The following is a 16,507-nucleotide window of genomic DNA, read 5'->3' as shown; positions in this document are numbered from 1 at the left end:
TTGCAAATCCTTGAACCATGTACTGCACTCGTTAAAGCGATAAATCGCGGAATTATCGTTCGATTCCGTTGCAAAGCTTAAAGAATTTTTACTTTATATTACATTATATTATCGTCTTGAGAGAAAAAAAAAAGGATCTCTAGAGAAGATCGAATGAGAAACTCCTCTTCCTTGATCCTTGACAGTCATCTCTCTTACGTCTTCGGATTAAAGCAACGATCTCGAGGATTAATCTCGAACGGATTACCGACAAATTTCCCCCTCAACGACCCATTTTGCAAGTTGAGCTTGTAAGATGAGCTTGCACGATCGTGTATTGCGAGAAAAGATAAAGATGTGTGTATGTGTATATGTGTGGGTTAACTGGACTGGTGGATCGATAGTATTAGATTGGACACAGAAAATTCCATTGGTTTCAACTTAATTGGATCTCGATTATCTAATGTTTCTTATTTATTAACACCATGAAGTTCTATTTCTGTAATAATAATTATATTTCTCTCTGTTATTTGTTACCTTTTCAGGAAGTTGATATAACTCTTTTCCTATATTTTGTATAAATATCCATAGTCATAGTGATGTTAGAAAATTTTATTATAATAGTTTATCAATAATCAGATCAAAATTTAACTCGCAATTTCCACGAAATTTATACGCGTGTAAAATTTATTTAAAGAAAAATATAGCAAATATTTTTTTAATAGGAACAATTTACAATCTCCTTTCCAAATTTGTACAGTTTACTGAACAGATGGAACGATTTTACGTTCAAATTGCTTACTCAAATTTATTTGCATTGATGTTTAAATTTACAGGGGAGGAAAAATGTTTCGTGAAAATATAAAATATCACCGTAACAAAACGAATTTATCAGTAAACAATGATGCGCTATTCTTTCGAAGCTGTCTACCTTAATTATGGAAATCAAAAATTGATAGAATTTTTACGACGAAGAACGAAGTCTTATTTTTCTTGCGAAAAGGATACATTTGTCTTTCGACACGATTCGAGATATCACGTTTTCCTTCCCTCCGCGAAGAAAAGCACATTTTCTACGATTTCATACGAAATGAAGTATGCTATCGTATATTTCCATGGGAACTAATATACGAAGCAATGACGAAAGGCGATATTTCACTCGCGTTAGATAAAAACGAATACGTTTGGAGATTGAAGAATATTGCTGTCTGTTTTTACGTACAAAAGATTATAATATTTGTAACGTATCCTCGTCTATTGAAACGTTTTTTCTTAAAAATCATTTTGTATAAACTTATGAAAGTGTTGAATAATAATTATAGATTATAAATTTAATCTATCATATATAAAAGGTTCACATTAAAAAATTTGATTTTGCTTCTGATTTAATAATGAGTTAATGAGTTAATAAATGAGAGAAAGAATTGAAAGAAACGTTTCAAAGTTGGAAGGAGCTGTTTCGTCCCTGAAACTCGTTGCAATTTTATAATAAAACGAAACATATAGATAGAAGAAAAAGTATAGAAAGAGACCTTGTAAAAAATGTTCAACGTTAGTCTTGTTAGTTAATTCCAATTTCCTAGAAAGGAAAATTGAAAGGCGAAATCGAAGAAGATAACGCTGCTGTAATTACTACTCCGATACGTCAATCAAATCGTCTCATGAAAGCTTTCAATTCCTTTTCCGCTATTATCGATGAGCAATGGTCTGCAATTACGACAGACGCTCGTTACATCACTACAAAGTGTGCAATTTCCTTTCTTCCATCTCGAAAATAGATAGAAATAGAGATAACTCAAGCAGGAATTTCTCTGATTGAAACATATCGTGTCAAAAATTAATATTTCGAATGAAATTTTTACAGAATCTCAATTTCCAAATATTTCAAAAATTGATTACGCTTTTCTTTTTCCCTCTTTCGTTCAGATGAACCAGGATTAAATTTCGATGTATTTCACTTCACAGATATATTTTGGAAAAGATTAAATTTCAAATTTAGAATCATCCTTAATAATATCATCTTCCATCGTTCCTAATCTTCGCCCCTTTTTATCGGCATGTACATATCGGCATTAGAGGCAGAACACGTTCTCTCAATCTTTGGAGGACTTGGCATTTGCCGAGGAGGAAAAGGTGAACGTATGAAATCGGCCGTGCAAGTATCGGCGAGGGGGGGGTCGATCCTCCTCCAATCGGAGGCCTTCGAGTGGGGCCCGCTCGAGAAGGGGCCCGATCGAAGGTGAGGACGATTAATCCTTCCACACACCGCGATTATTTCGTAAGGCGAAGGACGATAAAGGTCGAGTTGGGCTTGCACTCGCAATCCAAGGCGGTAGAATAGTATTTGAAATAAGGTAAAAATAAATACGTTGCATAAATTGTTTTTCTCGAGCACTGGAACAAACGGTTCTCAAACCTTTTTGGATTAACTTTTACATATTCGATTTAATTTAGAGTAGAGAATTTGAGAATGTGTTGAGGCTACGTGGAAATTTTTTACTAACTTTATTATATAGATTGTAAACGAGGTAAAATGTATCGAAACAATTGATTTTGTAGATTTTGCACAAGTTGGAATTATACGTTTCTCTGGAAATAATTAATCGAAGTAAATGTTATTCTCGTTATACGTGCAATATTTGAATAATTAATTTTCACTGGAATTTCATTCGAATAGATTTCAATGATTGAGAGATTAAAATTCAAATTAATTAAAAAACAGAGAGGAAAATTTATTTTTCGAACATGCGTATTCTCTCTTCAATATAAATAACAAGCTAGCCTAGAAAAAAGAAAATATATTCGAAATAATTATGGAAATTTTATAATTAATAAATATTATTTCCAATAATCGTTTCTAATACATCTTAGAATTTATTACCTCGTGAATATTTAAACAAACGTTTTCCTATTTTTCTTTTTCTTCTTTTTCTTTTTTCACAGATATATTTATGGCCACGCGCATGAAATAAATTTACAAATATTATTTCGCCTCGACGAAACTATTTCAATAATAATCTCCCACATACATCCTACTTAAAATATACCCATCATTGTTGCTAAACCTTCTAACTCGTTTATTGTCGTACTGTACATTCCATACGACTTGGAGTGGTTATTCATTTAAAATAATTGCAATCGAAAATTATCCACGCGATAAATAAATTTATCATTTTGAAAATCGCGCCCGCTTGATTCTAGATCCTTGAAATAAATTGCTCGTGCGATTTCTCGTAAACCACGGATAAATTGTCTCATCAATGTCTCCCGCCTTTTCACCGGCAGGAGAAACTCCGTGTCGTAAATTACGGGGATATGATATAACGCCAATACGGATAACGGCGAAATATAAATTTTCGCGATGAATTGACGAAGCACCGATTCGCGGTTTATCAAATATTCGAGGCGGTATAAGTCGAATCATCAGGGGATTTTCGCCGGCGAAATTGTGAAATCTTTTCTAGCGCACGATGAGAAAGTGAAACAATTAGTCGCTCTTTCACTCGTTCGGTATCGATCTCGTCGATGCAACCAGCATCTACTTTTACTTTCCGCCTCTACCATCTTCGTCTCTCATCTCGTCACACTTCATCAAATTCTATTGTCTTTCGAAGACTTGGAGGATCCAATTCTAGGATACATATCGGTGTTAATATATTCGGTTGTAAAAATCTAAGACAAATAGTTTTTTAAAAATTTTATCGAAAATATCGAAAAATAAGAATTTTGCAGTCGAATAAACGAAAAACTGGTTAATATTATTTATAGATTATAAATGAAATAAATGAAAATATTTACGTTTCTTTTTTACCCAATATTTTGATGCAATCGATTCATTTGTAGGGGTACAAACAATCGAGAACAAGGCAGGAAATGAAGGAAAGCAGAAAATTACATTTTGCAACTTTTGCAAACGAAAGTAAGAAAGGAAGCCACCGAATGTTTTTCTCACTTTATCGCGGCAAATAACCGATCAGAGAAGAAAAAATAAGAAGAACGATTGGCAATCTCACCCTCGCTTTAAACTTCCAAGGATCGATAACACTCGCGAAAAAACGAGATTACACGCTTGTTCGATATTATGGGGCGACCAAAACATTTCATCTCGAAGAAGGGTAGTAAACTGGCCGTACTTTTTCACGACCTCGTTTCGATATTCCTCTCTTCACCTTCCATCTTTTTACGATGCTCAACCACGCATCCCATTATCACTCTCCTCCTTTCACCCACGACAATTCTATCACTCTATCTCACTCCGTTCCATAGGATCAGGATGGAGTAAGATAGATCCTATTATTCATTCCCCTTTGCCAATTTTCTTCGAGATCGATCCCCAAATTTTTCCTGGATGCTCGAGGGGTCGAATTTTTAAAAAAAAAAGAATCGATCGAAGGATGTTTTCCAAAAAGTATTTTTCTCCATATCGCGCCAATCTCGGAGTCTGCCTCTTCGACGATCTACTTGCAGAAGCCGGTTCCTTCCCTTTTCCCTCATCTTGGCATAATTTACCGATGCCCGCCATTATCGTAACTTGAACCCTCCCCTCCAGCCCTTTCATCCTTTCTCCTTGCTCCTTTCCTTCCCCTTTCAAACGGGTAAAGGTCCCTCTTGCCATTTATAGCGAAGGAGAGGGAGACAGGAAATGCTCGATGGATTTGTTTCAAAGAACGGACCACCCCCCTCGAGAAACTTTTCCTCGAACACACGCACACGTGCGGCGCAAGTGTGGTTTATTGGAAGTCATCTGGCTCGCAGAACATTCAGATTCACATTCAGATTTCGAGATTATAGGAAAGTGAAGAGAAAGAATGTTTGATAATTGGGATAATTGGGATGTGCATCGCCAGAATGTGTTTCTGGAGTCCACATGGTGGAGGATGTTAAGCGAATATTTGGATGGAATTTTATTTGGGCTTGTAAATCGAAGATCAATGATTGAGATAATTAATATTGAAGAATAAGTAACCAAATATTGCAAATTAACATCCTCCATGTGGACTCCAGAAACACATCGATTCCAATTATCCCAATTATCGAACATTCTTTTTCTTCATTTTCCTATAATCTTGAAATGTTCATGCATCGAAATATGTTATTTTTTATAGCTAGATTTGATTTTCGTATTGGATGATTTGAAAAAAGTATTCTTTTTTTATTAATAATAGCAAGAATTGTAATTTTGAAAAATATTGCAACGTATTTAAAAGATGATGACACGTTTCTTATTGCAGCAAAATGCAACAATATGCTTCGCGGAGGAAAAGGAAATGCGATATTTCGATGATAAATATGTTGTTCCTCGTTCCAAGACAAATGAAATGTGCTGACTTTTCATAACATCGACATTATTTTCCTTTATCTCTCGATCTGGAAATTTTTCTAGGAACGACGTTGTTCGAAGAATTATTTCTTATTTGAAAACGCAATTTTATGTATATATATATAATTGAAAAAGAAATATCACTAATCTTGGAACAACTTAAGAGAGACAAATTGAGAGTGAGATATAAAATTTCTAAATCCTAGCTTATCATCATTTATAAAGAAAGAAGAATTTACTTGAGAATTTGATACAAAATTCTCTCGGATTTGTGAGCATTTACTCGACAAAGGCTCGTTATCCATAATTAAAAAGGATATAATGGCGCTTGTGTACACCGCCCTTCGTTCCTGCAAGTTTTTCCGCTCGAGCTTTTCTCTCATTTCTTGCTCGCTTTCACTTTCGCCTCGGAAACGAGTCAAGTGCATCGCAGATCGATACCAAAACTCGGTTAGCAAGGTTAGTCGAGTTTCCTCTCGATAGATCCTCTAAGCTCGATCGATTCTTCTTTCTATACACGTTTCTTATAAATTATCATTTTACGATGAATTTTGGATTCGATATTCATCCAAATATCTGATTGTTGTGATAGGGAAGAATTATTTATTTCATTGTTTAAATTAGCCTAAAGTATTTCGAAAGATTTTTTTGATTTTGATTTTAAATAAAATGCGTCAGAATTCGAGAAAGATTATGAAATAAAATAAATGTGTTGACACCAATAAAATTCAATGTTCTGCTCTTTATTCGCTTGTCAGTGACACAACAGTCCATTTTTTAACGTGACTGTACAAGAGATAATAAAATATGGTGTACATAAATATTTGCAATTGAATTGCATTTATCTTCTCGAGAAAATAAATATATACGTAAATACTTTTATTTAAAAAAAGCTGCATTGAATTTATTTGATAACAATATGAAACTTATGTTTAAAAAAATCTCTAATTCAAAGAGATAAAATTCCAAAATTACTGCGCATGTTAAACATCTTAACAGAAAAGGAATATAGATCGAATTTCGATGGTTTGCAAACTGGAAATGTTTCGCAAAAAAAAAAAATCCTTCATAAAATAAAATTGCTTCCACAATACCGTTCACCACGTCGAATCAATCCGTCGATTCATCGTGTTCAGGAAAATCTGCTTGGACGAACAATCGAACAATCATCGCGGTTGTTGAAAAAAACCGTAATAAATAACATTTTACACGAATCTTCCCTTTCAATGAATATATTCTTGGATTACGTGTAAAATTCGCGTTTCAGCTTGCAGTACGAGGAGGGGGAGGAAGGGAGTTTTTTCCACTTTTCCTCCAGCAAAAATACCCTTCAAGAATGATCGAAGAAAGTCACGACCTCCCTCATTCGTCGCGAATAGGTATATACTTGCTACAGTCGATCGCAAAAGTCTTCATATGCTATCTTATCTCACAAAACGTTTTCCTTTAACGAAAATTTTATAAGTTACACGCAGAGTAATCTATTTTTCGAAGAAAAATGTACCATTTCGAATTTTTATCATTCCTTCAAGTTTCTAAGATAATAGAACTTATTTATCACAAAACGTCTCCCTTTAACGAAAATTTTATAAATAGGTTACACGCAGAGTAACCTATTTTTCGAAGAAAAATGTGCCACCTCGAATTTTTATCATTCCTTCAAGTTTCTAAGACTTTTTACATTATTAGATAATAGAAGGGTGAATATTTTACATTATTTTAAAATTAGGCTTTCGTATCATCGAGTTATATTCGAAAAAGATGAAGGACGATATTAAAATTCCAATAAAATTTCATCCCCTTCTACATTCCACTAATAAAAAAAAAAAATGACACAATTTATATTATCCTCTTCACATATCACGATAAAAGAATTATCGTTGATATTCGTTATAAATTTTGCGCGTAATATACACAACAACTTCTGCGACTGACTGTATCCGTGTACCGACATTACAAACGCTCGCCTCGGTCGATTCTCTCGTGTTACACGACTTCCAGCCGATCGACGGATTTGCAAAGTCATCTAGGATGATCCATCGGTTCCCTTGTTGCGTGTACTGCCGGCTCGATCGTTCGATCGTGCGTCAATGTACTTTCGTTTCTATCTGATGATATTCTTTTCTCGAGCACGTGTTCCGCGAGATTGGAACATTTAAAGGGGGTGTAAAGGGGGAAGAAATGGAATGCAAGAGTGGATAGATAGAGGCATCGAAGTGTTCTTCTTTTTTTTTAGAAAATTTAATCGCACTCTCGATCAAATGAAATGAAAAAATTATTAAATATAATATTAAATCGATTATTGCATAATTTTTAATTTAATTTTTAATTTTTAATTTTTAATTAATAATTTATTAATTTCGAGTCGAGTTTTGGATTATTTACGCACAAGTTAACGAGAGATACTTTCGAATGTTTCTGGATCCCGTCACACGTGAATAAACGAGGACCAAAAATTCTCGAGAGTTGCTCTTCAGAATATTTTTCGCAGATGGGCACTCTTTCGAGAATAATTCGTTCCAGACACTAAAGACTTTCACAAACTCTGAATGTTTACAATTTCGAGTGTTATACTAAAAAGATGCAACTTAAAAACAGCACAAATTCAAATTACAAAAACTAATAATATATTTACCATTAGGTTTCTAAGAACTATAATCTAAACATTCCCAAAACAAAAATCCCAAATACCACAGCTCCAATGGAAATGACATATCGTAACAACAGCCCGTATATTATTACCCGTGAATATCGCTTTTAATCGAGCGAGATTTAAGAAACAATAAGGTCAGAAGAATTGATTCCAACAAGGGTAACATTACGTGACACGGGCACTTCGAGGTGGAAAGGCGAAACTGTTAATCTCGACGGTTTACAATCTTCGATAATACGCAGTTTACGCGAATTTACAATCGAGGGGAGGAGGAGAGGGAGGGTATTAAAGAACGTGTACCGGTCGATGCCGGTAGCGCCGCGTGAATCAGATTATTCCCTCTTTGACTTTGATGACTGGTCAAACCGTATCCGGGAGGGTGGGACGGAGGTGGAAGGTAAGTGGACGCTGGAACGATATGCGCATTCGATTTCCATATAAACGGATGGGGAAGGGGGGCAGCCGTAGTTGCGTGGATTTCATAAAAGGAGGACTGGATAGTCACAATGGTCGTTGTGAAAGGGGCCACCACGTTGCAATAAGAGCGGCCGATATTGCTTTCTTTCGTTCGACGATCAAAAGGCATCGAAACAACCTCGTGAAATTATTATATAGAGGCAGGGAAAAATTTTATTCTTCGCCTTTTCGCATTTTGAATCGAAAATGGCTCGAAGTGGTGCGACAGATTGATCGAAATTTCGATTGTGATTGTCTTAACTCAATTTTCCATCGTGATACTCAGAAATGATATTTTTGCTTGGAATTCTTGATCGTTGTTGATATGTGGAATAAAATACGAGAATAATAGTGCAAAGAGTATTTATAAGGATCTAATATTTCGTGATGATACTTTTTTTGAGGGGGAAATATAAATCAGGACATCAAATTGAATTTAAAATGAATTATAAATTTTTATTTCACTTGCGTATTCTTAATTTTTCGTAATGTAGAATTCAAATTAACTAATTTATAATTTTTACACCGCGATGAAATTTCTCAATCGAAATTCTACTAGCTTCTGATTTTGTGAAACCGCTGTTTCACAAAACTTTCTACAACGAAAGTGTATAAATTATCGCGTGGGATAAAATTTTTTTACAATTCAAAAGAAATGATTATTACAATGATCCATCGAATTTCTATATCTTATCACCTTATCCAAACTCTATACCATCACAAGAAATCGAAAAACCTCTATAACCTAAACTAAATATTATTCAAATTTTAATAACAAAACTGCCCAATCATCCAAATTATCCAACAATAATAACTAAAACCATTTATAATTCCAGGGAACGATATTCTTCTTTCAAGTTGAAGAAAACACGAGAGAAACCGTGTACAATAATAATAAGAATTAAGAAGAGGCGAAAAAGAGTCCTGTCTACGGTCACGGACACCCAACAGCAATTAAAAGCAATTCTTCTTGGCAGTATATCACTCTTACGTGCACTACTGCCGCGGATCCCCATTAAAATCGACCTTCGACTCCACCCGCGAGCAACAACGGTATCTCCTGTTGTTCCTCTTGTTTTCAAAGGGTACGCTCGAGCAGGGAAGATCGAGAGGAACTCGAAAGGGAGAGGAGGATAAAATACACGGCGAGAACGTTTCGTTTCCTAAGTACTATCGCGTGTACGTATATACGCGCCGTTATTTCGCAAGCAAATGAGAATCAGGAGACTGGAGATATGAAAATTGAAAAGCTGATCTATCTTCTTGGATATGGAAATATATTGCTCGAAGAACAATATACATATTTATTGGAGGATCTAGAAAAATATCAATGTATCTAATTATTCTTTGCAATTATTTTGTACCAAACAATTGATTCGTGCAAGTTTAAATTAATAATTCAATATTGTTGAATAACGCAGGTGATGTACGAGTGAAAAATTCAGATAACACGATAAATTACGTATTTTCGATAACGAAGTGAATAATTTTCGATAATAAAAAAGATAAAGAAAGATCTAATTACGCGATTATAATTCAACAAATAAGCTTCGATCATTTTCCACGCACCGACTCTTTGAATTTCACACCCTCTTGCGCACAGTGAATCGTGAATTTTCATAATTTTCCTATAATGATATTCGAACGTTTGGTCTTCGAAGCGTATTAAAAGCCTATAACAGAGACGCGAATTTTAATGGGTAAGTCGAGCCGAGGGGGGAAGAACTCGGTTGTGTTCCAACAGGCTGGCGTTTATAAAACTCACCCTCATTTGAATACGTCCATAAATCGGGTGGTTGGATCGCGATTTCACGGAGCTGTAACCGTGTGACGAATAAACATAAATCGGCCACACGAATCTCCTTTTCACGAGAGACGGCTCCTCGAGCCGGGCAAATGAGAAGTACGAAGAGAGTACGAAAGAGGGGCCGCCCCACGTGTGGGAGAATCTGCACGCACGTGGTACACTCCACCGCAAAATATATCCTTTTAACAAATACTTTCCAAGAGATTATAATGCAACGTATTTCTTTCTATACGATCTTCCTATAACACGATTAATTCGAACGTGAATATAATGAGAAATGTCGACAAAAATAATTTGATGGAAATATTTATATATTATAGGATCTAAATTTATTATAAAAATTGTTTTGAAATTATTTTCAAACGAAAAATGTAATATTTGATTAATTTAAAAAAAAAATTAGATTTTAGCTTCGAGGATTCAGTCCCTTCAAAATTATAGCACGATTAATTCGAACGTGAACATATATGGATATATGTCGACAACAATAAGTTGATGGAAATATTTATATATTATAGGATCTAAATTTATTATAAAAATTGTTTTGAAATTATTTTCAAACGAAAAATGTAATATTTGATTAATTTAAAAAAAAAATTAGATTTTAGCTTCGAGGATTCAGTCCCTTCAAAATTATAGCACGATTAATTCGAACGTGAATATAATGTGAAATGTCGACAAAAATAATTTGATGGAAATATTTATATACTATAGGAACTAAATTTATTATAAAAATTGTTTTGAAATTATTTTCAAACGAAAAATGTAATATTTGATTAATTTAAAAAAAAAATTAGATTTTAGCTTCGAGGATTCAGTCCCTTCAAAATTATAGCACGATTAATTCGAACGTGAATATAATGTGAAATGTCGACAAAAATAATTTGATGGAAATATTTATATACTATAGGAACTAAATTTATTATAAAAATTGTTTTGAAATTATTTTCAAACGAAAAATGTAATATTTGATTAATTTAAAAAAAAAATTAGATTTTAGCTTCGAAGATTCAATCCCTTCAAAATTCTATCCATATCCACATCCACTGTTGAGGGTCAAGCTATCACTTTCTCGCAACGAATCTACGCTTGCATTTGAATTGTAGATGATAGTTGGATTTTTGCAAAACTCGAGGAGGGGATCGCGCCTTCGGGGGTCTTCCTCCAACTTGTTGGCGTAGAGGGGTACGTCGATCACGCGGTCACGCCAGGGAAACGATGAAAACGATGAGGAGGCAGAGAGAGAGAGTCTCTGGCTAAGAGTCATGAAAGAAGTTCTTATCGCGAGGGAAGATGAAAACGCGGGAGAAGGTTGGAACGTCGCGGCTCGATAACATCTCTCTGTGTGTTCTGCGACTGCATTCCACTCGTGGAAGATAAATACTCGCACGTAGAATTGGAAATCACGGGTCGATTGCTTCGTTCCTACCTGTGTGCTCTCCCTCCTCCTATTTTTTGCTCGGGTGAAAAAGAGATTGGCTTCTGTGGTAGGAGGTAATGTAGTAAAAAAATGAAGGAGAGAAGTCGTATTTTCCATTTATTTGCTGTTTTTCTTTTTTTCTTCCTCTTCTTCTTTTGTTTAGTCTTGAGGCTTTATTGATTAAAAGTCGCGCAGCGTGCGTATCGTTTTTATTGTGGGACGACGTTTGGCGATTTAACACAAGTGTGTTATTGTTATGGAAACTTGTTATCGAAATCATTCGTCCGAGGAACCGCGAGATCGATGCCTGGATGTATAATAATTGGCTCTCTCCTTTTTTTTTTTTTTTTCATTTTTCCTTCCCAAAAAGCGAGAAATTGAATAAATACGGCACGAAAGGAATAAGAGAAAATATCGTGAGAATTTTTTAAAAAACAAATTTTAATTTCAATATCAACTCTCTATTCCTCGGGCAAAATTTTGAACGAATATAAAAATATGTCGTTCAAAGTCGTTCAAAATTAATTTAGAACACGCGAACGGGTGATCTGATCGAAATTACTTGCAAACGAAACTAGAGGGGCAGGCAGGTATGAAAAATTTATGTAAACTCGATCGTCTCTGACCACCCGTTTCCCAAAGATAAGCGGGATAGATCCGAAGCACACAATGGGTTGTAGAGAAGGGAGGGGAAGAGGAAGAGGCGCGCGTGTCTCGCGGCCGCAATTTATGGCGACTTTTCCAACGTTTGTTGTCCCTTGGAAAGCGAATTTTCATGGAAGCAAACGTCATTTCCGCGGCATCGTCGCGCCATTGTCGCGAGCCAGAATGGACAGCGAGCAGGGAAGAATGTAAGTCGATATTGGAAAACAAATCTGGTAGTCACATTTTCCCGATAACAGCGTCAAACTTCCAATGGGACGGAAAAGATTCGAAAGGTTGGGAAACGCATCTGGGATAAAAAGGATACCTCCTTCTTTCCTCCACCTCTTCTTCATCTTTTTCAAATACTTTTCCGTGTTTATTGCAAAGCAATCTACGAGTACAGTCGATCGCATAAGCTCCGTTGATGACCTCGAAAGTGGTCAACGAAACTGGAAGAAGATTTTCTATTTTTGGATTTTTGGATACTCTGCTTGCGATGTATTTTAGGAACGTAAAGTTCTTAAAAATTGTAAAACAGGTTCAGTGAAAGGAATCAATTATACATATTATACGATTTTTTTAATACTTTTGAAATATTAAATATACGTTTCGAAAATATTCACAGCTTTCGATTAACTTCGTCGTGCTATTGCACGAGATTTTCTATATTATCCATTATTTTCTCTTTACTAAGAATAACATCAGAGTGCATCGATGATTATTTTAACTTTAAAAGACCACGAGTTGTTACAATCAGATTAGACGATTTTCCTTGCACGACCGCATCTCTTTTCTTAATTTTGAGAAAGAGTTTTATTCTTATGCTTCAGCGACCGTTCGCCTATTTGCGATGCGTTTATAGAATAACTCTTAGCCTGCTCTTAGCCAAGTGAAACCTGAAAACTGCGTCAGCCAGCTTCGCTTTCGAGTAGGATCGATCGATAAGTCGACATTTCACCTAACCGACTCTCCTTTCTCTACCCCCGCACAATCTCCCTCTCTCTCTCTCTCTCTCTTTTTTCTCTCCCTGCGTGTTTGCAGTCTTCGCTGCGATTCAAAGGAAATAAGGACGGACGTGAGGCGAATAATTGGGAGTAAACTCGATTTAAACGAAGGTGCAATAGGCGATTTTCAGAGGAATGAATTTTCTCCTTCGAAGGGGAAATCGGTGTATACCGATATATCCGATTAAAAAAAACGGGATCTCCAAGTTCAGCTGGCACGAAGGACAGGGATTGAATTACGGATTGAATTGAATAAAGGAAGGGGGAGGGAGGAACGTTTCGAGTCATCGATTGGCCTCGATGCGTCAGTTAGAAGAGAGAAAGAAACTCGCGAGAATAACCTTGGACGGCTGGATTTCTATGAAAATTGATGGAAGGGTGGCCTCTGCCTGAATAATCGAAAAAGGGGGTGAAACTTCGCGAACGCAAGTTACGTGTAGGTACAAGGGATGAGTCACGTGAGGTGAGTAATTTGTAAATTAGGGGTGGCTTGCCCTTGTATCCTCTATCATTTTAAACGTGCAAATAATTTATAAAGAAAATTTTCATCCACGAATCACAGGGAATTGTTTTATTCGTTATGTAAGATTTAGAGAAAAGAATATTTTTTTTAAATACAGAGAAGAGATATTTTTAGAATACGAAAACATATATCCCTTCTTCATATTCTATTTATCATTTCTTCATTTTCCAAGATACATCGCGACATTCAGAGTTCCACGTATTTTTTACCTTCTAAATAAACTTTAAGGAGATTCAGAAACAATTTATTTAGATTGAAAAGACCGACGCGAAGAAAGCGATAAAACCTTCACGATTGCAAAATTGAAAAAAAGAAAAAACACAAGTTGCAATCAATAAATACATCCAGTTTACTTATCGAGCCGCATTTATCTACTCTACTAATTTCCTCCTGAATGAAGCCTTAATTCATCGAATTTCCATAAACAAAACGATAAATATTAATTAAACTACGTTATTAGAAAACTACGAACTACGCGTATACCAATTAACGAGTATAAAAATCCCGTAATAAAATCGCGCGCAAACACTTTTTACAACTAACGTATACGCGTTATTTCACACGCATCGATGCACGCAGGAAATACCGTTCGATCGTTTCCCGCATTAACACGGCTTCTGTTCGTTCTGCCTCGACCTTCCCGTTTCCCATGTTCCACATATAAAATTTCCACAACTCTGAAACGTCGTCGTAAACCCGACAAAACACTTACTCCTTTCTCAAATCGATCGTCGATGATGATTCCCGCTCGATCGTTTTGCCGACGATGAGAGAAGAAAAAGAAGAAGAAAAATCAGCTACTTAGAATCGGTCAGGTTCCCACGTATGTAGACTCGATCCTTCCGCCTTCGAGGGGCGAAAGATCGGGTTCCAAGGGAGGATCAACGAATTGAGGAGAGGAGCGCTCGACCTTGAAATTAATAATCGATATCGAGGAAAGACGCGAAAGACACGAAGATCGAGCGGGGAGGGAATTTTTGTCGAAGCCGATTCCAGAGAGTCGGGTAGCCGCAGGTGGTAAACCAATCAGCCACACGCGCGCATTTATGCCGCACTTAAGACGGGGTATAAAATACACGAATACTCGCGATCGCATCGCTGCCTGTCTTTACTCAACGATTTGTTTTTCCTCCTCGTTTTCGATCCTATGATTTCCTCCACGATTCGTGACGTAGGTAACGGTATAAGACGCGTTGGAAATTTTATGCGGTGTAAAGTAGTCTTTCGAACGTTCCCTTCAGTTTGACTCTTTTTCTCGCTACGCACGATTGATCAGTGTTATTATACAGTTTTGATACATAAAGTTTGATAAAATTAATTATACTATATATAATTTTTAGATCCGATTTCGTGTAGAAAATATATTCAAATATTTAAGGCTTTAAAAGGATTAAATTCTATTTCTGTGGATATCTTATGGATAGCTGCGTTACGATACGGAACAAAATTTCATTCCTTTAAAAGGATCTTAATAACTTGTAAAAAAGAGTTATAATTAAATTACAACACGACTATACACAATGTTACCACCTGTCATACTGATATATTTTCAATTAATACATCTTTCCATGTACTGTCACCGTCGAGCCGATAATTTATATAAAATTCTCCAATTTTTCGGAATCGCCGCCATTTCGAAAGCCTCGGCTCACGTGTAAGAATCGCTTGCCCAATTTTCCCCAAGATGAAACGAGGGAAGAGGAGGGAAGAGGGGGCCATAATTTCGTACGAATTCTTCGCGAAAGTATAATTGGCCGCAAAGGCGGAACCCACATTTTTTACAGCACACGCGCGCGCGCATAAACGTCAAATTCGAATAAAACGGAACGTCGCCGATCGTAAACTATACGCGTATTCGATACGCGATCGAACCATCGGTTCTCGAGGCCTTTAACGAGCGACGTTTTGTAATTTCGTGGATCGTTAAACGGATACGCCAGAGCACCGTTCCGTTGCCGATCGTTAAATACCAGCATACCATACGGTGGTTGATGTTCGTTAAACGAGGCCCTAACGCTGTGAAAACGGCCAATAGAGAGAGAAAAAAAAAGAAAGAAACGCGAGGCAAAGATGTCCGCGAAATCCAGTCCATCGCCCCCATTACGACACACGGTACACACTTTTTTTTAAAAGAGCAATAAAAGTGATAAGATAAAGATTAAACACTTTTGCGCGATGTTCGAACGAACGGAAGAATTTTTTTTGATAATCGAGAACGTCGGAACACTTTTCTTCGATCCTGTTGCGCGAAGAAAAATTTAAAAGAAGATCGTTTTGCTACAACGATTCTGATCAACGATTATTCGTGCGTGTCTCTGTGTATTTCAAGAAATCGGTATCAATCGTATGCAAATTGTTTGGATGATACAAGAAGGGTAAACAATAATAAATCTCTCCCTTTTCTTCCCGCGATTGGTAATTATTGGCGTTTGAAGATTTGCAACCGAATTCATCCGACGAGTATCCTCGACGAATGGGCGCTCCTCTAAACCGCTTGAATTTTTATGATCTCCCGAACTCTTTGAGAATTTCAAATTCGAGACGTCGATACACACAGGTATATACAAAGAACGTTATACGTTATGTAAATTCATGAGGAGCATCGGGGGAACCTTGATCAGAGGGAACTTTATCTCGATACACGATGGAGGATCGTTAATGGAGTCGTGTAACTGGAAGCTTTTCTTTAATGGATCGAAA

At 36.2% G+C, this 16,507-nt stretch overlaps 1 protein-coding gene and 1 long non-coding RNA gene across 4 annotated transcripts in view; one reads left to right on the top strand and one right to left on the bottom strand.

Moving 5' to 3' along the window:
* LOC116185053 overlaps positions 1 to 9,532 on the top strand; it is a 77,609-nt gene extending 68,077 nt beyond the window's left edge. Inside the window, exon 2 of the long non-coding RNA XR_004149779.1 lies at positions 9,245 to 9,532. This is a non-coding gene — a long non-coding RNA (uncharacterized LOC116185053). The remainder of the gene's footprint in view (positions 1 to 9,244) is intronic.
* The window catches only part of LOC102676218, a 127,418-nt gene that overhangs the window by 98,916 nt on the left and 11,995 nt on the right, over positions 1 to 16,507 (bottom strand). The gene's annotated exons all lie outside the window — the stretch shown is intronic.

This window comes from Apis dorsata, unplaced genomic scaffold (assembly GCF_000469605.1).
Source record: "Apis dorsata unplaced genomic scaffold, Apis dorsata 1.3 scaffold_89, whole genome shotgun sequence".
NCBI classification, from domain to species: Eukaryota; Metazoa; Arthropoda; class Insecta; order Hymenoptera; family Apidae; genus Apis; species Apis dorsata.
This window is presented reverse-complemented; position numbering and strand designations above follow the sequence as displayed.